Consider the following 21792-nt stretch of genomic DNA (forward strand, 5'->3'; position numbering starts at 1 on the left):
GTTATTCATTTGCTGTCACATTCAACTGAGAGAGGCGTGATGATGTGGGGGGTGGGAAAGAGACTGACGTGGCAGGATCAAATGTTCAAAAGCTTTGAAGCACTATCTCAAGACTTACACAACCATTCGAAAGAAAAGGAATACTGGGATTTGTGGGAATATGTATAGAGTAGAAATGTAGGGATTTTGTGTTAAATCGACATCAGGTCTTAGTGAGATCTGAATGACAGTGTTGTGTAAGGCTGTGGGATCCATTCTGTAGGGAAAGGTTTGAGGTAATAGTGATGGTATGGAGTAGATTGGCTAGGATGGTGCCAGATATCAGTGAACACAAATATGAAGCAGAATTGAAAAATTGGGTTTGTTTTCAATCAGAAGAGAATGCAAGTCTAAATTGATAGATGTACTCAGAATTATGAAGGGTTGGAACAAAATTTTAAAAAACGGTACATGAATTTAGAAGTAGTGGATATAGACAGCGATTAAAATGAAGAGCTTTAGGACAAACAGCAGAAACTTCGTGACATATAAGGAATGAGAAACTGTGGAACGAATTGACAGAGTTACTGATTAAAGCAGGGACAATTAAGAATACTTTTGATAGGATGTTTGATTTAAGATGAAGATAAGTCATACAGACTCGAAGCATTAACTCTGTTTCTCTCAGATGCTGTCAGACCTGCTGGGTTTTTCCTTCACTTCCTGTTTTTATTATGAATAATGTAATATTGGATTAGGGGGACCAAATATGATTAAGGGTACTGATTATGCAGATGACAATCCCTGACATAGCCTGATTTTTCCAAATGACTTGTCATGGTATTACAATGTTTACAACATTCATTTTTTCGCGTGATACTTGATTTTATTTCCCTTACAGTGATGGCCAGGCTTCATGTATAGTCTGCAGCACTGGCAATATGATAGTCAGCCATCATTTTTAACGGCTGCGCTCCATGTGATGGTACTCCGGTGCTAATATTAGCAAGGGATCCCACGAGACAGAAATAGAAACCAGGAAAGAACGTGGAATGCCTTCAAACTAGAATGGAGTGTGATCCCCAATGGTGTCCCCAGGCGTTTTGTTTTTGGCGGTAGCAAAACCGAAGTAACTGGGAATCAGGAAGGAAACTGTCCGCTGGCTAGAGTCATAAATAGCAAAAAGGAAAATGGTTGTAGTTGCTGGAGGTCAGTCATCTGAGCCCCAGGGAATCACTGCAGCAGTTCCTCAGGGTAGTGTCCTGGGCCCAACCATCTTCAGCAGCTTCATCTACGATCTTCCTTCCACCATAAGGTCAGAATTGGGGATGTCCTCTGATGATTACACAATGTTCAGCACCATTCGTGACTCCTCAGTTACTAAAGCAATCCATGCCCAAATTCAGCATGACCTGGAAAATATCCAGGCTTGGGCTGACAAATAGCAAATGATATTCATGTCATACAAGCGTCAGGCAATGACCATATCCAGCAAGAGAGAAACCAACCATCGCCCCTTGAGGTTCAATTAAATTACCATCACTGAAACCTCCACTATCAAAATTCTAGAGGTTACCATTCACCAGAAACTGAACTGGACTAGCCATACAAATACTGTGGCTAATTCAGCAGGTCAGAGGCTAAGAATCCTGTGGCTAGCAATCCACCTCCTGGCTCCCCAAAATCTTTCCACCATCTGCAAGGCTCAATCAGGGTTCTGATGGAATACTCCTCACTTACCTGGATGAGTGCAGCGCCCAAAACACTCAAGAAGCTTGACACTGTCCAGGACAAAGCAGCCGGCTTGAGTGGCACCACATCAACAAACATTCACTCCCTCCACCACTGACGCACAGTTGCAACACTGTGTACCATCTTCAAGATGAACTGCAGGAATTCACCAAGACTCATTCAACAGCACCTTCCAAAACCAGGACTACTATGATCTAGAAGGACAAGGGCAGCACATAGATGGGAACACCACCACCTGGAAGTTCTCCTCCAAGTCACCCATCATCCTGACTTGGAAATATATCACCGTTCATAGACTGCCCCTGGGTCAAAATTCTGGAACTCCATTCACAACAGCACTGTGGGTGTACGCACACCACATGGACTGCAGCGGCTCAAGAAGGCAGCTCATCACCACCTTCTCAAAGGCAACTAGGGATGGGCAATAAATGCAATTTGAGCACGGTTAAGCTTTCCTTTCCTTGATTCGGAATTCTAAGAAATGTTATGTTCATTCCGTTCAGGATGCCAGGCGTTAATGCAACTGCAACACTCTGTAATGGCCTGAAATTCACCTATGACCTTGATTTATTTTCCGCCCGTCACCATTTACACTTCCCCAAGAATGTGCTGCACTTGTGGAGGTGAAGGTCATGTCCAAATCAATGGTTCTTATTCTACCGCTATCGACGTAGCATTTTCCATGCCACAGAAAGAAGTCACCTGCGTGGCCTGATTGGTTACTTGAGCCAATTCTTTGCAACAGAAAATTAAAACCTGGGTAATCAGCAGAACGGTGGCTAACAGTTGTTCAGAAGCTGTACTTTGTGTCGATGTGCAGAATAAATAAGCGAATATAAAAACCAGGGTAGTCCATTCGGCTCTTTGAACCGGTTCTGCCATTCCATTTGATCATTGATGTTCTGTATCTTAATTCCATCTAATTGCCTTGGTTCCATGTCGCCTAACAAAGATTCATCACTCTCAGGTTGGAAATTTTCAATTGTCCCATCCTGGACAGATTTCTGAGGGAGTGAATTTCCACATTTTACATCAAGCCTTACCCTTGAACATCTAGCTGTAAACAAAAGATAATTCCCCATCCTCCTCCACTCACCCACCAGAGGAAATGGTTTCTCTTTTGCTTGGCTAAAAACTCCTTTGATAAATGTAAACACCTCAATTAGATTATTCCTTACTCTTCTACAAAGGCAATGCAATATTGCAGGAGATTTAAATCTTATGATTGACTGGTCAAATCAAATTGACAAGTGTGGAAGATGAGTTTCTACAATGCTTTCATGACGGTTTCCTGGGGCAATATGTTGTGAAAGAAACTAAGGATAAAACTACTATAGATCTAGTATTACACGATGAAGCAGGGTTAATTGGTAATGGTAATCTCACACAAAAGATCCTTTGGGGTAAAGGTGATAATAATACAATTGAATCCATTTTAAATTTGAGAGTGACATACTCGAGTCCAAAACAAAATTATTAAATTTACACAAGGCCAATGACATAGATATGATGGGGGAGCTGGCTAAAGCTAATTTGGTAAATATACTAATTGGTCTGGTAGATAACCAGTTGAAAACATTTAAGAAGGCAATTCAAAATGTTCATTCCATGGCAAAACAAAAAAGAGATTAGTTTGAAGCAGAAAAACAGACGAAGAGAGCATTTATGAGTATGTATAAAGGACAAAAGTACCTTCTGTTTCTTCAATCGATCATACGATATCGCCATTGCTGGCTAGGCCAGCATTTATTGCCCATCCCTAATTGCACTTCAATGGGTGGTTGTGAGCCAACTTTTTAAACCGCTGCAGTCCATTCAGTGTAGATGCACCCAAAGCGCTGTTTGGGAGAGAGTTCCAGCATTGTGACCAATCAACTTTGAAGGAAGAGCGACATAGTTTCTGGTGTGTGGCTTGGAGGAGAGTTTGCAGATTGTGAAACCATATCCACAGTACTTTGTGCATAGTTGATCTCCATACCTAAGGAAGGCTTTACTTGCCTTGGAGTCAATGCAGCAAGACTTCACTAGATTGATCCCTGGGTTGACAGGGTTGACCTATCGTAAGAGCCTATACTGTCTGGAGTTTAAAAGTATGATAGGTGATCTTATTGAAATATACAAGAGGCCTAACAGGGTAGATACTGAGATTTTTTTTCCTCTGTTTGGGGAATCTAGAACAGCACAGTCTTGGAGTGAATGGTTGATCATTTAGAACTCGGCGGAAGAGAAATTTATTTCCTCATAGGACTGTGAATGTCTAAAATTTCTTACCCTAGAGAGTTACATACAAACATCCAAACATACATATTAGGAGGAGAAGGAGGTCATTCAGCCCTCAAGCCTGCTCCACCATTCAATAAAATCATAAGTGATCTGATTTTGGCCTCAGCCCCACTTTCTTCCCTACCCTCATTCCCTTTGACTCCCTTATTGTTCAAGAATCTACCTAATACAGCATTAAAAATATTCAATGACACTACCTCTACCACTTTCCGGGAAAGAGTATTCCACAGATTCAAAATGCCTCTGAGTGGTAAAACTTCTCCTCATCTCCATCTTATTTGGGAGACACCTTATTTTAAAACGGTATCGCCTAGTACTTGCCTCTGTCACAAGGGAAAATATCTTCGCAGCATCCACTCTGTCAAGTCCCCTCACTATAAACGCCCCTCATTCTTCTAAGCTCCAATGGACACAGGCCCAACCTGTCCAACCTTTCCTCATAAGATAACACTCCACCCTCTCCCAGGAATCAGTCAAGTGAATCTCCTCTGAACAGTCTCTAATGCAATTGTGTCCTTTTATGAATAAGGAGACCGAAACTGTCCACAGTACTCTAGACAAAGTCTCACCAACCCCTTGTCCAGCTGCTGTTAAACATCCCTAATTAGGTATTCCATTCCCTTTGCAATAAACAACTATACTCAAATTGTCTTCCTGATCATTTGCTGTAGCTGCATCGTCACATTTCCTGATTCATGAACCAGGACATGCAGATCCGTCTGTACCTCAGAGTTCTGCCAATCTCTCTCCATTTAGATACTATGGTGCTGTACTATACTTACTGCCAAAGTGCACAAGTTTACATTTTGCCACATTATAATCCACCTAACAAATTTTTGCCCGCACATTGAACCTGTCTATGCCCCTTTTTAGATTTCTTATGCCCTCTTCACAACTTACTTCCCTATCAATCTTCGTGTCATCAGCAAATGTAGTAAACATATATTCGGTCACTTCATTCAAATCATTGATATAGATGGTTAATAATACAGGTCTCAGAAGTAATCCCTGTGGCACTCCATTTGCTACATTTGGTCAATGTAAAAATGATCCATTTATGTCTACTCTCTGTTTTCAGTTGACGTGCGAATCCTCTATCCATGCTTGCACCCTACAACTGGAGTTCCTATTTTGTGCAGAAACCTTTGATGTGTCACCTTGTTAAATGCCTTCTGGAACTCTAAGTTCACGGTATCCACATGTTCCCCTTTATCAGCATTACATGTTAATTCCACAAAGTACTCTCATAAATTAATCAAACTTGATTTTCCTTTCACAAAACTGTGTTGATTGTATTTGAGATTTTCCAAGTGCCCCACTATAACCTCCATAATAATAGATTGCAGCAGTTTTCAGATGTTAAGATGTCAGGACAGATGTTAAGCTAATTGGCCTGTAGTTTCCTGCTTATTGTCTCCCTCCTTACTTGATTAGAGGAATTACATTTGCTACTTTCTAATCTAAAAGGACCTTGCCAGAATCTATGGAATTTTGGAAAATCAAAACCAACGCATCTGCTACCTCAGCAGCCACTTCTTTTAAGATGCTAGGATGAAACCCAGCAGGACTTGGGGACTTGTCAGCTTTTAATTCTAATCATTTTCTCAGTACCCTTTCCCTGGTGATTGTAATTACTTTAAGTCCCTCCCTCCCTTTCATTTTTTTTCAGAATTATTTGTGAAATGTTATTTGCATCCTCAATAGTGAAGACAGGTGCAAAAAAAAGTTAAATTCATCCACCATTTGCTTATTTCCATGATTAATTTGTTTCACTCAGTCTCTAAAGGACCTTAGATCCTCGTTTCCCTTTAAAATACTTGTAGAAACCCTTACTCACTATTTTCATATATCTAGCTAGCTTTCACTCATGCTTCAATTTATCCCTCCTTGTTTTTCTTTTAGTTACCCTTTGAGGTTTTTAATATTCCTTCTAATCTTCTGACCTGCCACTAATCTTGTCCAAATTTTATGATTTTTCTTTCAATTTGATATTGTTTTTGCATTGGCTTTCCTGGTAACTTTTCTTGGTGGAAACATTAAACTTCATTTACAAGACTGCAGCAGCAACTACATGTGTGCATCTAACTCTACAACTAAAGAATAACTCTCTCCTCGACGTTCCCTGTACTGATAACTCATTGGTTTACACAGATCATGTGATCTTACAACACAGTATTATTTTTAGCGTGACGCTACTACGTTTATCAAAACTATAATTACCACATCCGAACCCCATCCGCTCCACCCCTGCTTTAACTTTTCTATACATTGTGTACTTACAAGGATAATTCTTTCATGACATTACAATATTTACACATGCTATGAACGTACAAGTTCAGTTGTTCAGTCTTTCAGGTGGTTCCCTGAACCGTTAGGAACGCCATAGCTCCACAACTTGTGATTCTTTGACAGGAACCTCATTAGGCACAGGCAGTTCAGTGTCGTTCTCTTTGACAGAGTTATAAGAAACGTCTATCCTTGTTTGCACAACTTCACCAGGAACCACAAGTTCAGCGATCATTACAGGGGAAACATAATTTTGTTGGTGCATCTCTCTTCACCCTAAATGATCCACATGCTTACACGTGATGCGGCCCTCCACTTCCATGCGGTATGACAATGGACTGGTCACAGAGTTTACTTTACCAGGTAACCACTTCGGCTGTCCACTGAAACTCTTTATATATACTGCTTCTCCAACAGTAAATTGTCGCTCACGGCTATGCAAATCATGAGTCGCTTTTCGGTTTCCTTGACTTTTCTCCACCTTCCGCACCAAATTGGCAAGTATCAGGCTTAGTGTTGTTTGAAGATGGCGCCTCATCAGTAACTCTGCATCCTTTTCCTACATGTCTTCTTCTTTCTACCACAGAGCTTAGCCTTATCCTTCTTTTTGGCTTCACTGTCGGCCAGACTTCTCAGGCGAAATCTCAACTTGCCTTCAGTCAGTAGTTGAACTACCCATAATTTTATTATCTACTCGCATCTTGGAAAGTTCTACGACTTTTTCTTTCAAAGTCTCTTTACCTTCATACAGCAGAATATTCAGCTCTTCTGTCCCCTTCTTGTTTCTGTTGGCTTCCTCCTGGAACCTTGAACATTGCTGTATCTTCAGTTTGTTCAGCTTGACATTAAATTCTTCCTATTTCTCTTCATAATTTTCCTGAGATACAAACTTTGACCTGAGGGATCCTTGTCATTTGTGAAGATCTTTCAACAGGTTTTCCTTTTCTTTGTGAAACCCGCTCGCTTCCTCTTGAATTCTGTAATTCAGCAGAGTCCCCTTGGGTTGTTTCTGCTATTCCTCCATGTCGTTGTTTAAGACAGTCTTCAATTCTTCAGGTTGCTGAATGGCTAAACACTCCTTTTTCATCCAGGTGGTCCGTGGGCCCACAAGGCTCTTTTTGAATTACCTTGCCTTGTACATTCTCCAACTCAATCAATTTCGACCTAGGTCCTCTGCCTTCTAATACTATCACGGGTACTGTTGCCCTTAATGAACAGTTACACTGGTGATACCTTTAACCTGTCTATGTTTTGAAATTGGCAGAGGTTTGTTACAAATTTAATTGTTGAGCACTTCTGTTTAAAAGTCTGAAAGTGTGCTCACCGATTACATTGATAGAAGCACCAGTGTCTACTTCCATCTTTAAGGGTTTGCTATTCACTTGCAATGTGAAATTAATTGGCTCTGGCTTCCCAACTTTCATGTCGAATAAGGAATAAATGTCAGAATTGATTGTTTCTGGCTTTTCCACACTATATACTTCATTGGGCTGTGTCTGTTGCCTGGAAGTATGTTTGAATTTCGCTTTGCAATGTTTTAATATGTGCCCACTTTTGTGACAAAAATAACAATCCTTCTTTTCACATTGCGAATCGTCAGGAGTATGATTGTTCCCAGTTCGATTAAAATTAGAATTTGATTTTGCTGCTAAGCAGTTTCATCTAGCGGGGTCTGTTTCCTGATTCACGGTGGAATTATGGATTTTCCTGACACTTTCGGCTGACATTTCATTCCCAACCAGGAAAACGAGCCATTTTGTGCAGCTTGAATCGCACGTGAATCACTTCAAGCATTTTCCATTCCAAGATCTATCTCTAACGCATTCTGAAAATCAAGAAAAACACTCTATGAACTCATCTTCCACGCTACCTTTACCAGTCTGATGCATCCAATCTAAAAGTAGATCAAAATCACCCATGACTATCGCCGTACCATTGTCACAAGCCCCCATTATTTTTTTCCCATTTAGCTCGTCCTACAGTGTAGTTACTGTTAGGGGGTCTAAAAACTCCCACAAGTTACCTCCTACCTTTACCACATCTTATTTCTACTCAGATTTATTCTACATTTTATAATTAGAACTAAGGTCATCATCTCTAATGTACTAATGCCATGCTTAATTAACCGAGCAACCCCTCCACCTTTTCATAGATTGCTGTCCTTCTGAAATGCCAATGTACCCTTGAATATTCAGGCCACAGCCATTGTCATATTTCTGTAATGACTATTAGATTATACATAGTTATTTCTATTTCAGCTCTCAATTCGTACATTCTGTTCTGATGGCTACATGCATTCAGTTCTGTCCTTTTACTCGTTTCACAAGTTCTAGCCTTACCTGCAGTCGCACTCTTAAGTTTGCATGTTCAGCCCCTTCTGGCCATGCTCTGATTATCATTCCCCTAACTGCTACCTAGGTCTATTGCCTTGCCTTATCTCTTTAATATATCATACCTTTCCCCACGTGATCCCTCATCCCACTATTTAGTTTAAAGCCTTCTCTGCCACCTTCTTTACGTGACTCGCCAGAGCACTGCTCCCATCACGGTTTAGATGAAGACCATCCCAATGGTACAACTCTCACTTTCCCCATTAATGGTGCCAATGCACCATGAATCAAAGCCTATTTCTCCCACACCAGTCTTTGAGCCAGACAGTAAACATTATTTTTTACCTATGCCAATTTGCTCTTGACTCAGGTAATAATCCTGAGGTATTACCTTTGAGGTTCTGGTTTTTAATTTAGCCCAGGGCTGTCGATACTCCCAAAGCAGAACGTCTTTCCTAGTCCTACCAATTTCGTTGGTTCTAACTGCCTTCGGTATAGATTCTCCTCCTCCCGCTGCCAGTTCCCCTGTAGACCAGAGCAGATGTCCCAAGCCCTGGCATCGGGCAGGCAAAACAGTCCTTTGGTCTCTCGTTTTTGACTGCAAAGGGCTGTGCCTATCGCTCTGTCTATATGGTCCCCTGCTACCACTACATTCCGATTATCTCCCCCTGATTGTATAATTTCCTGTACCACTGTGCCATGGTCAATTAAGTTCTGGATGCTCCATCGTTAAATGTATTCAAGACTGAGACAGACAGATATTTGGTCTTTCATGGAAGCAAAGGATATGGGGAATTAGCCATGATCATATTAAATGGCAGAACAGGCTGGAAGGGAAAACATTTATACTCCTGCTCCCATCTCTTATGTTCTTATGTGGTTGCATGCTCCTATTACTCCCAAGAAACAACAATATTATTCAGACTCCTTTGAGAAAGCCATTGGGAGATTTGCAGTAATGCACCGAGCCCATTGCTCTGCTTACTCTGTCACTACAGAAGCCCATAAAAACCAATCTGTAACACTGAAATAATGATTACCTAACAGCAAAATATTCTCTTCTTTAAAGGAGGTGCTAAAACAATAATAGAAGAGAAAGCAACAACGAGAAATTTAAGATGCTTGACCCAGAGGCAGCACTTTAGCCAAAATCCATCTATTATCACAAATACATTTTGAACTTTGGCCATCTGCTCCTACTAACTTTGAGCAAGCCCACTTGTGAATTCATTACAGTACCTGACGTTAATATAGCACAGTCCGCATATGCAAATATGGGTTTCAACATGATCATACGGAGGAAGCAAAGGTTAAAGGCAGAGTGATTCAGGAAGGGATTTCCCGTGCGTGAAGGTATGCCTGGGATAGGTGAGAAATAAGAGGCGACACTCAAAAGAGCAGAGTCATAGAAACCCAAATTTTGCGGGCTGGAGGTTGTAAGCCAGGGTGGGGATTACTGGGGCGGGCACGCTTGAAACCACAGAAGGAATTATAATAAGTTTTGACGTATTGAGGCACTAAGATCAAAAGTAGGTTGATGAAGGGCAGGTTACTGGCAGTGGAGACTTGATGTGGAATAAGCAATAAGCACTTTTTGAAGATCCAATGTTTATGGAAGATTCTGGATGTAAGGTCAGCCCTGAAAGACTTGTGGAAATTGTTATGAATATCAAGTTTATGCTTCATGTTAATGTTTCATTGGTAATGTTTCAGTTCTGTGAAGATTAATGTTTAACAGTAGAAAATAGGATAAATACAACTAGCTTCACGTCTATCACACTTTGAAATTTGGGGCCATGTTAACTTAAGGAGTTAACAGCTTTAAAGTTAAGACCCTAAAACAGCAGTTGGGCTGACTTAGTTGGAGAACTGGAGACATTGTGTCTACACTGTTTGAAAAGAAGTGCAATCCAGAGAGGTGTTCGTTTTTGTTGTTAGAGCTAAATTAGTTTAAAAGCAATCAGTGAAAGCTAAGCTGTCATGGAGATGGGTGGAGCGTAAGAAGCTTTTCTGATTTATTTTCCCTATGCATTTGCTGGGAAAGTGGTTGGCTGCAGTTTGGAACTCATGAAGTTTACAGTCCACAGGAAAGCCCTGTGAGCCAATTAGAGCTCAGTACAGAAATGAAACTGGATTTCAGATTGCCAGCAGAATGAAGTTAGTGATTTGTGATAGAGCTGGAACTGTGCCTGTGATTAGAGGTGGGATATGTTGATCCCACAGAATGGAGTCTTAGGAGAAGCAATTGAACGATTGGGAGGCTGAGGCAGCCTGAATGAGAGTGGCTTTTGAGAGAATTCATAGGCTAAATCAGAAAAAGTAAAGAATGGAAATCTCTCCTGGGGGAGACAGATTTAAACGAGATTTGGTGACTCAAAGTGGTCACTGATATTTGCGTGGGTTTCTGAGAAAACCAAGTAATCTGTCTTGGTCGTATCTGCCACTTAACGTGCTGTGTGATGCTGTTGACCACGATTTGCCTGTTAATTCGCTTTGAAGTATAAGATAGATATTGTATTTTATTTTGCGGACTTTGCATAATAAATATTTTTTTGTTTGCTTACAACCTGTGGAATCTTGTTGCCTTATTCTCCTAGTGGATAACTGGGATTTCAAACTTTGTCTACTTTAAATGAAAGGTTACTGGAGCCTAACCGGGATCATAAGAAAAATGAGTCTGGACGTAGAAAAAGCATGAATTAGTTATCTAGTGACAGACCGGGCGTAGAATGAAAGATCAATGTGTACCTCGCCCGTACCTACCGGGGGAGTAAGGGTAATATCTGTCCTAGACGAAATACATTGAATAGGTGGAAAAGGGCATTCGATCCGCCTATAATTCCCTAGAGCACACTGATGAGGTCAAGGGGCTGTGGCGAGCAGCAAGCTCAAAGCTAGGGGAATAGTGAACCTGGAAGTGCCCTAGTTAGTGTTTTCGGTTCATCGTTAATCTGCAAAGAATTTAATGAATAATGGTTTTTGGAATGTCTGTGTTGCTAATGACAGTTGTTATGTAACTTCACTAATTCCTTGGAGAATTGCTTCATATAAAAATTAGTGCTGCATTCAATGCATTGTTGCAGTGTGCCAGTTGGAGGCTTACTTCCAACAAGTCTTGTTCATTTCTGTGTAAAATGGGACGTACAGAATTGGGAGACGGCACAGTGATTTGTTATCCGATTCTTGCAATTATCGGTATTCCTGGTAAGTAATAACAACTATTGATTTTTGGAAACCGTTCTTTCAATGTGTTGTTTTTTTGTTGTTGTTTGCTGTTGACTCCACATTGTCCATTGCTTCTCCAGTTTCTGGTGACAGTTTAGTCAATAGGCATATCGCACTTCTCCTTCTTGACGTTAACCTGCGGGTCAGCCCCTTTTCCCTCTCTTGGCGTTAACAGATCTGTTCATGATGCCTTTTGCCACCGAATTTCCCTGATTTGTTCATTTCAATCGTTTGAGGAAGTGCAAAGAAACAATTGTATAGTGGGCATATTGATCATATCCAGAGATATAAATTCAAATCCCCCTATGTACGATGTGGAAATCAAATAATTCACTTCATTAAACAAATCTTGCAATTTAAAAACAAAAGCAACAACCAGGAATGGTGACCATGAAACGATCGAATTGTTTAAAAAAAATTGATTCATTATTATCCTTCAGGGAAAGGAATCTGCCAACTTAGACTGGCCTTGGCTGTATGTGGCTCCAGACTCACAGCGATGTGATTTATTTTTGGCTGCCTACTGCAAAGACCTAGGGAAACTTCGGTCTGTCCGCAAGCATTACTCAGACCTCCTTATCGATTGCCATTTCAACACTCCACCCTGCTCTCATGCCCACATGTCCGTCCTTGGTTTGCTGCATTATTCCAGTGAAGCTCAACGCAAACTGGAGGAACAGCACCTCATCTTCCAACTAGGCACTTTACAGCCTTCCGGACTGAATATTGAGTTCAACAATTTTAGATCATGAACTCTTTCCTCCAGCCCCACCACCTTTCCGATTTTCCCCCACCTTTTTGTTTTTTTCCAGTAATTTATATAGCTTTTTCTTTCCCCACCTATTTCCATTATTTTTAAATGTATTTCGTCCCATTGTTTTATCTCTAACTTTTAGCCTTTTTCGATTCATTCATCCCACCCCACGCCCACTAGGGCTATCTGTACCTTGCTTGTCCTGCTTTCTACCCTTAATTAGCACATTACTTTAAAAAATTTCACCACCTTCAACACCTCTTTTTCCTTTTGTCTGTGACATCTTTTGGTTATCTCCACCTATCACTGGTCCTCTATCCAGCTCTTCTTGACCCCACCCCACCCCCCCACCCCCCCCACCGCCCCACCTTAAACTAACTTATATTTCACCCCTTTTCTATTTTTCCTTAGTTCTGTTGAAGAGTCATGCCTACTCGAAACGTTAACTGTGCTCCTCTCCACAGATGCTGCCAGACCTGTTCAATTTTTCCAGGTATTTTTGTTTTTGTTTTGGATTTCCATCATCCACAGTTTTTTGTTTTTATCTTAGGGAACCTTTCAGATGTATGAAGCAACAGAAAACTATACGTTGCATGAAAACTGGATGAATCTGGCTTCAAACTAGACAACGGAGAGGACAACAGCAGACACAGCTCAGTAGACCCTTCAAATTCCCAGAAAGATAGAAATATTTATGGCACATATAAAGGCCATTCAACCCATCGTGCCCGTCCTGGCAGGCAAAGAGTTACCCAGGCCAATTCTACCTCCCTTGTAGGTCATGGCCCCTTAACTACATATCCAAGTTTCTTTTCAAATAAGGTGAGGGTTTATGCCTCTAGCGCCTTTTAGTCAGGAAGTTCTGTGCCACTCACCACCCTCTGAGTCAAAATATTTCTCAGAAACTCCCCTCTGATCCTTCAGTCCATTCAACCACGTTCTCTGTACTCGTTAATTAGTGTTCGCTGAGATAACTCCCTTCATTGACATGGAAAGGACTATAGTAATAGTTTTCTTTTGGTTCCCTGGATATTGGTCTCTGTGTTAAAGGAAATAGGTCCTTCCTATCCATTCTATTGAATCTCCACATACGTTTATATCCCTCAATTAAATCCCATCTGAGCTTCCATTGTTCGAAGGGAAAGAAACACTGTGTATTCAGTATTTTCTTAAACCAATAAAACTCCATTTTTGAAATCTCCTTTCGATCCTCTCTGGTGTGATCGCATCTTCCTGATATGCTGACCAGAACTGTAAGCAGTCCGCAAGATCTAATCTAACTCGTGGCATAACGTCCCTGCACTTATTCTCTGTGCCTCGGCTAACAAAGGGGACTGCCATGATGTTTAAATACCGTTCTACCCGCTCTGCTGCATTCAGGGATGTACAATGTAAGGTGCCTCGGTTTCTCAGAATCCGACCATTTGTTGTGTGTTCCTTTGCCTTGTTCATCCTCTCCACATGCATTGCCTCACACTTCTCAGGGTTCTTAACCCATTTGCCACTCTTCTGCCCCCCTTAGCCAGTGCATTGATGTCGGTGAAACCGCTTACTATTTCTTTCTGAATTTCTCGGCACATTTCAGCAGCCTGTCCACTCTCTCTCTTCTCTTTTTCTCTGACTGTTTGGGAGCTGTTATAATGCCCATGGAAACCAACAAAGCAAAAGAACCAAGTTTACTGAACCAGCCCCAGTGAGAAAACAAATGGACAAGATTTCACTGGAGGAATAGCACCTCATCTTCCGACGAGGCACTTTACAGCCTTCCGGACTGAATATTGTGTTCAACAATTTTAGATCATGAACTCTCTCCTCCATTCCCACCCCCTTTCCGATTTTCCCCCACTTTTTTGTTTTTTCCAATAATTTATGTAGGTTTTTCTTTTCCGACCTACTTCCAATATTTTAAGTGTATTTCCATCCATTATTTTATCTCTACCTTTTAACCTATTTCTATCCCTTCCCCCCAACCCACCCCCACTAGGGCTATCTGTAACTTGCTCGTCCTGCTTTCTACCCTTTATTAGCACGTTCCTTTAGATAATATCACCACCTTCAACACATCTTTATCCTTTTGTCTGTGACATCTTTTGGTTATCTCCACCTATCACTGGACCTCTATCCAGCTCTTCTTGTCTCACTGCCCACCACCCCCCCCCCCCACCCCACCCCTTCCCCTCCCGCCTTAAACCAACTTATATTTCACCTCTTTTCTATTTTTCCTTAGTTCTGTTGAAGGGTCATTCGGACTAGAAACGTGTGCTCCTCTCCCTAGATTTTGCCAGACTTAGTGAGTTTTTCCAGGTATTTTTGTTTTTGGTTTGGACAAGATTTCACTTTTATAGCTTTAATTTTTACAATCAAACAAAAATCAATTTAAACAAAACATGAATTATTAGGTATATTGCAGTGGATATGAACTATAAATTACACATTAAATAGCAGGTACAACAAATAAGGATCTCATGAGTTTAGTAAGCACTCCACTCTGCATTGACGGCACCAATCTTTTCTCCAAAGCCCTTCAAATCTTTGAACTTCCTCCTAAGATTGCAGCTCCTTTTCTTCAGGGATGCACCCATTGATTTTCATCTGACAGCTTTTCCCAGTCAACCAGAGTTCCACAGGGACGGTCTTGAACAAAATGAAACACTTATGCAGAACATCCTCTGCTCTGCTCACAACAGTCTCAAATGCATGGGACCAGCCGGTAAACTGTATGGCTGAGTCCGGTAAATCAATGCGTTTAGGCAACAGAAAGAGCAGCAGAAACGCTGGTATTTATCCATCGCTAGCTCCTGGATCCAGCCTTCATTTTCCTCAGTCTCGCTGCACTGTATCACTTGTCATCTGAACGGTGCTTTGTATTTGATTTGTGTTTCACTTTTAGCTTTAGTTTTAGTTTACCTAGAAACAGGAATGTTTGGTTTCCCTTTCAATTAGGGTCTCACCCAAACTATAAACAGGCTTTGGAACCAGGAATTCTATCAGTTTTTATAGTGCACTCCCAGCAGTGTGATTGTTTCATATTGTTCCTCAGTTCAATCTATATCAACACATGAGAACTTTTGGTAGCATAATCATCTTTCCTCACAACTTGAAATTTTTCTTTCACCAATATTGCGACTGTCCACCCTATCTTTCATCTACCTCTCAATCCTATATGAAAAACTTTAAACAGGAATGTTGATCTACCATTTTTGCCCTTCTTTAAGCCATTTTTTCAGTAATATCTACGATACCACACTTCCAATTATGTGCCCGTGCCCTCAGTTCGTTTGTTTTATTCACTTGACTCCTTGCATTGATGTATGTAACACTACTGGGGAGCCAATAATGTAGTTAAAAATCAGTATAGCTAAAGAAATCATCCTGGAGAAATTAATGGCACTATGTGGCGACATAACCCCTGGAGATAATGACTTTCATGCTCGGGGTTTGAAACAGGGAGCTGCAGAGGCAGTGGATGCATTAGTTTTGATCGTCATTTGGTTGTACAGAAATTGAGTATTGCTGGGAAATGAGATGTGCTGTTAAAACTTTGTCTTGCAGTCACCAAGACAGGTTGGCAAGAATAGCAATTGCAAGGGGAACAAAATTTTTTACTGCATTAGAGAAGACTGCTGATTCACAAGTGGATTCTGATTGGTAGAGGAGTTTCCATGGAGAATCCACCAAGGAAGAAATAATTCCAACCTTTTGTTTAATTTCAAAACCAGTAGGGGCTCAGATTGGTCAGGGTACTGCCATGCGGAATGAACCAAGGAATGACTGCGCCCCAATATTTTGTTTAGGTGAAAAAGGCACAGTGCATGGACATGCTCTTTCTGTTTGCAAAGGACAGGGCCCTGTGTCTGAACATGCGTAGCTTCTAGCATGTGTTAATGAGCCACACTACAAGCCTTCCTGATGATATTAAATTGGTAGCCCGTGTAACTCTTAGCATAATCAGGATTGTTTAACAAGTGCTGTCAAATCATGGAATCACATCTAATATGAGCCACCTTGTTTTGATTTTTGCTAACACAGGCCGGTTGGGTTGGTCAATACATTTTCTGTGTTGCAGGGACTCACTGTTTGATAAAATCTGCCAGGCATTGGGATGTACAGCCTAGATACATGGCATAAGTACAACACTGAAATTCATATGCTACATTACTCATTTGTGTGACAGGCAGGATGTCTTTTTGGCTTGAAGCCAGCATTCTGTTAGTGGAGAATATCACTCATTTTGTTACAGCAAAAGGTGACGGCCTTTGGCCCATCATTAGTTGGGTGATATACAGAGACCAATGATTTGGTCAGGGTAGCGATATTTCAGCATCAAGCTTGCATGGAGCAAATGGCTCAGGCCCTATCTCTGAGTTTGAAAATATAACTAATCTTATAGCGCATGCATATATTGACCATTGAATGGGGGCTTGCAGTAGACAATTGCAGAGAACACATTCGCAAATTTTTCAACCAGCTCATAAAGGAAAGGGAACTAATTTGACTTCTCAATTTTGAAGGTGAATTTGAGCACAGGGGGGCGTTAATTTACTGAAAACATAGTGTCCAACTTTAAATGCGATTCCGTGATTGGACAGCACTTGCTGAACAATCCTGATTATGCTGAGAATTACACTGAGAAGCAATTTAAGATTATCAGTCAGTGTCGCAGTGTGGCTCAATTATGCATGCTAGATGCTACATATATTCAGGCACAGGTACCCCTACCATTTTCAACAGAAGGAACATGTCCATGCATTGTGCATTTTTCTACTAAATAAGAGCTTGTTCTACTAAACAAGGGCCACAGCCATTCCCTGGTTAATCCCCCTTTAAGTGCCTTGACCAATCAGAGTTGACCTCCCTGGTTTGAATTTAAAGAAAAGCTTGACATTTAACTATTCCCTGACTCACTCTCCAAAAAAACGCCTCTACCAATTAGAAAGCAATTGCGAAACAATCAACACTATCTTCTCGTGCAGTATGAATCATTGTTCCATTTACAATTATTGTTCTTATGAATCTGTCCTGATGAGTGCAAGATGAAATGTGTCAACAGCAAGTCATTTTTTTCAGCAATAAATTTTGATCTTCCAATGTTTCTTAGGTAATAGGACAGTCGCTAGTGGTAAGAAGGTAGCAAACAAAACAGCATTATTTCGGGAAGAAGGAAGAGAAAAATGGATAAGTAGCCATTTAACCTAACAAAATTAGTAAGCAAAATGCTGCCATGTGGAAGCACAGCTATTAGAAAAGCATAATAATATGATTGAGCAGAGCCCACATGGATTTATGAAACGGGAATCATGTTACATTTATTGAGGATGTAACTAATGGGATCATTAGGATATGTATGTATTCAAATAGGCCATGCGAATTTTAAAAATAATTCGGTAAGGTGCCTCACAGCCTATTACACAAAATTCTGACTCATGGGATTGGCAAAAATACATTAGCATGGATTGAGGAATGGTTAAAAGATACAAAAAAGATCACAGGATAAATGGGTCATTTTCGCTGCAGCAGGCTGTAGCCCATGTGGTAGTGGAAGGATGAGTTATTGGGCATCAGATACTTGCGATCCACATTAGTGACTTAAATGGCTGAACTGAGTGTAATCCATCCAAGTTGGCAAATGATAAAATATTTGGTGTGGAGCAAAGAGGTTGCAGAGGAGAAAGGAGTGATTGGGAGAGTTGGCATGAACAAGGCAGATGGAATACGGTGTGTAAAATTGCGAAGTTGTCCTCTTTGGAAGAAAGAATTAATCAAAAACAAAAGTAGAACATTTTAAGTGCTGTGACATTGGGAAATGTTTGTATTCAGAGGGAATATGGGCCCTTGTACATGAGTCACAGAAAGGCAACTTGTAATTTGGAAGGAAGGTGTTATGATAGCTTCCGTTGCAAAGGGATCCGGCTAAATGAACAAAGAAGTATTCTACAATAATACAGGCAATTGCTGAGGTGGCACATGGAGTAGTGAGTGCATTATTTGTGTTTCTTCCCGAAGGAAGGACCTATTTGCCCGAGAGGTAATGTAAAGGAGTCGCAATGGACTAGTTCATCTAATGAGGGCATTGTCCTATGAGGAGACAATGACTGGACGAGGCCTACATTCCCTTGAATTTAGAAGAATTAGGCATTGCCCAATTGAAACACAGAAAATTATAAAGGTATTTGACAGGGCAGCTGCTGGGAAATGTTTTCACTGGCCTGCTGAATTTGGAACACCGTCTCATGGGTTCAGAATAAGGGGTCGGGCAGTTAGGGCTGAGATGAGAAAAGTTATCTTCCCCCAAATGGTTGTGAGTTTTTTGAATTCTGCAGCAAAGGTGGCAGAGGGTCGATAGCTTTTTGGGTTCTGTGGGAATGAAGGGATAAGGAATTAATGTAAGAATTGGGGTTTGAGGTAGAAGATCTACAACGATCTTTTAAAATGGTGAAGTAGGCTCAGAGGACTTAATCGCCTACTCCAGCTGCTATTTATTCTGTTCCAATCACTGAACAGTTCTTTGCTCTCTATTTTCTTGCCTTTGTTTCGCCAGCCTTCTCGACTCACTTATTATTTTGTTGCTCTCTATTTCCCGCTTTGGATTTGTCCCGTCCGAATCGATGTTCAGGTTTCCATTCTCTTGCCAAGTTCGCTCAAACCCTCCCCAACAGCAGCAGCAAACCTCCCCGGCATATCTTGGCCTCATCCTTGCTGAGGTGCAACTGGTAAAGACCCCACTGCCTCAAGAGTCTAAGGTCCTCTCTTTCTCTTTTACTCCATTTCTCCAGCCACGTGTTCACCTGCACTGTCCTTCAGTTCTGTACTCGCTTTGCTCGTAGCAGCGGGGTAATCTGGTGATTGATTTCTTTGAGGTCCTAATTTAAATTTATTTCCTAACTCCCTGAAATCTGCCTGAAAGACCCCATCCCTTTCTACCAATACGGGCCATGAATTCTGGCTGTTAACATACCACTCCGCTCTTCACCCCCACCACCTCCTCCCGCCCAGCCCCCCCACCCCCCCCCCCCCCCCACCCCCGCACCCCCCCTCCACCCCCCCACCCCACTGCCTTGCCCTCAGAGTGTTCTGAACCTGCGCAGTTACATTTTTGACCCTGTCACCATAGAAGCAACATACCATCCGTCTGTAGTCGCAGAAATGCCTATCCATTGACCTAACTTTTCAATCACATAACACTGCTGCTTTCTTGATCTTACTCCTGAACCCCCTCACCTCCCCATGCAGAGCTGAGCCTCTCATGGTGCTGTGACATTGGCTTGGGCTGTATTCCCCAAAGGAAGCAGTGTCCTCATCAATATTCATAACTGAATGCTGCTCACTAACACTTGGGGACTTGTACCAAAGTTGGGAGAGATGCCCCATGCACTAGACGAGCAACAGTCTGATATTGTGAAACTCAAGGAATCTTAAATCTTAGATTCTTGACATTTCTGCGGAAGGAATTCATAGGCAGGAAAGTGGTGTTAGAACAGTTAGGCAGTGAACTGTTTTATGGTGCATTCTCTGTGGCAGCATCTCCACCAATCAGAGTCCATTTCCCTTCCAATCATGCAGTATAACTTGTTGTTCCCCCATTAGTTGGTGATTTCTTGCCAGCTATCCTGATGAGTGCAAAATGAAAAGCGTTGAAAGCATGTCTCTCTTTTCAGCAATACTTAAGATATTGGTAGATTAATTGAATAGGCAAAGCGGTGGCAAATGGATTACAACGTTGGCAAATGTGAGATACTTTGTACTTTGAAAAGACAGAACAGGACACTTTTTAAATGGTAAAAAGCTGGAAACAGTAGTCGCCCAACAAGACTTGGGTGTCCAGGTACACAGATCATTAAAATGGCATGGAAAGTGCAAAAAAAAACCCAAAGGCTAATGGAAAGTTGGCTTTAATATTTAAAGGGTTAGAATACAAGGGAGTGTTAGTCATAATTCAGCTGTACAAAATCCTGCTTAAACCAAACTTGGAATACGGTGTACAGTTCTGGGCACCAAACTTTAGGAAGGATATATTGGCCTTGGAGGAATGCAGCGTTGGTTTGCCAGAAAGATTCCTGAAGTCCGTAGATTGAAGTACAAGGAAAGATAACTCAAACTGCGCAGGTATTCATTAGAAATTAGATGGTAATGAGGCGAATTGACTGATGTATTTCAAGTCAGTAAGTGGGAAACAAAGGGTAGAAAGAAATAAACTATTTCTGCTGGTTGTGGAGTCTATGACAACGGGGCAGAGTCCAAATATAAGCGGACATCTTTCAGGAGAGAAATTAAGAAACACATCTAAGAACAATGTGTAATAGAAGATTTGAAGTCTGTTTCAGAAATGAGAATTGATGCTAATCTGTGCAGGAGAACGCTGCTGTATAGGAAACCCCTTTAGAAACATAATCATTCAGTTCCGTCATCATCTGCACATTGTAGCTGAAAGTGAACCATTAAAAGATGCACAGTAGAAAGTCAAAGACGTGCCTTCAGCTGCAGCATCCAGTGTCTGCAAGAATAAGGTTAACAAGCGCATGGAATACCACTACATTAAAGATCCTTCAACTCATTACCTCCCTGATTTGGAACACTATTTTCAGCCCTTTACCGTCACTGGGTCAAAATCCTGGAACTCCCTTGTGAACAGCACCGGGTGAGTACCAACCCCACAGCGCACTGCCTGCAGTGGTTGAAGAAACTGCTGAGAAACACCTTCTCCGGAGCAAATCGGGGTGGGCCATAAATGCTGGACTTGCTGGCAACATTAACATCAAGTACCCAAAGGGTGAATAATATCTATTTAACCAAGGGTTAAATAGGAGGGGAGACATTCTTACCAGCAATGTTGCCCCCAAAAGAATATTTATGAGATCTGCTCAAAAACAAATATTCCATTCATATAGCGCCTTAGCAATAATGAAACTCCCAGGAGGGTTATCACACAAAATTAGACACTAAGCCATACGAGGAGGCTTTAGATCAGCTGACCAAAAAGTTAGATCAAATGCTTAGGTTTTATGTTGGTTATCAAATGATGAATTAAAGGGAGAGAAACTGAGGTGCTCATTGGGGGTGGTTATTTCCAGAGGTTATGACCTCAGCAGCTTAAGAAATAGCCAAAGATGGTAGAATGATTAAATTTCGGGGCGCACGAGTGGTCAGAATTGAAGGAGAGAAAAATGTCTCAGGGGAATGTTTGAG

The sequence above is a fragment of the Cetorhinus maximus genome, chromosome 21, assembly GCF_964194155.1.
Source record: "Cetorhinus maximus chromosome 21, sCetMax3.hap1.1, whole genome shotgun sequence".
Taxonomy (NCBI): domain Eukaryota; kingdom Metazoa; phylum Chordata; class Chondrichthyes; order Lamniformes; family Cetorhinidae; genus Cetorhinus; species Cetorhinus maximus.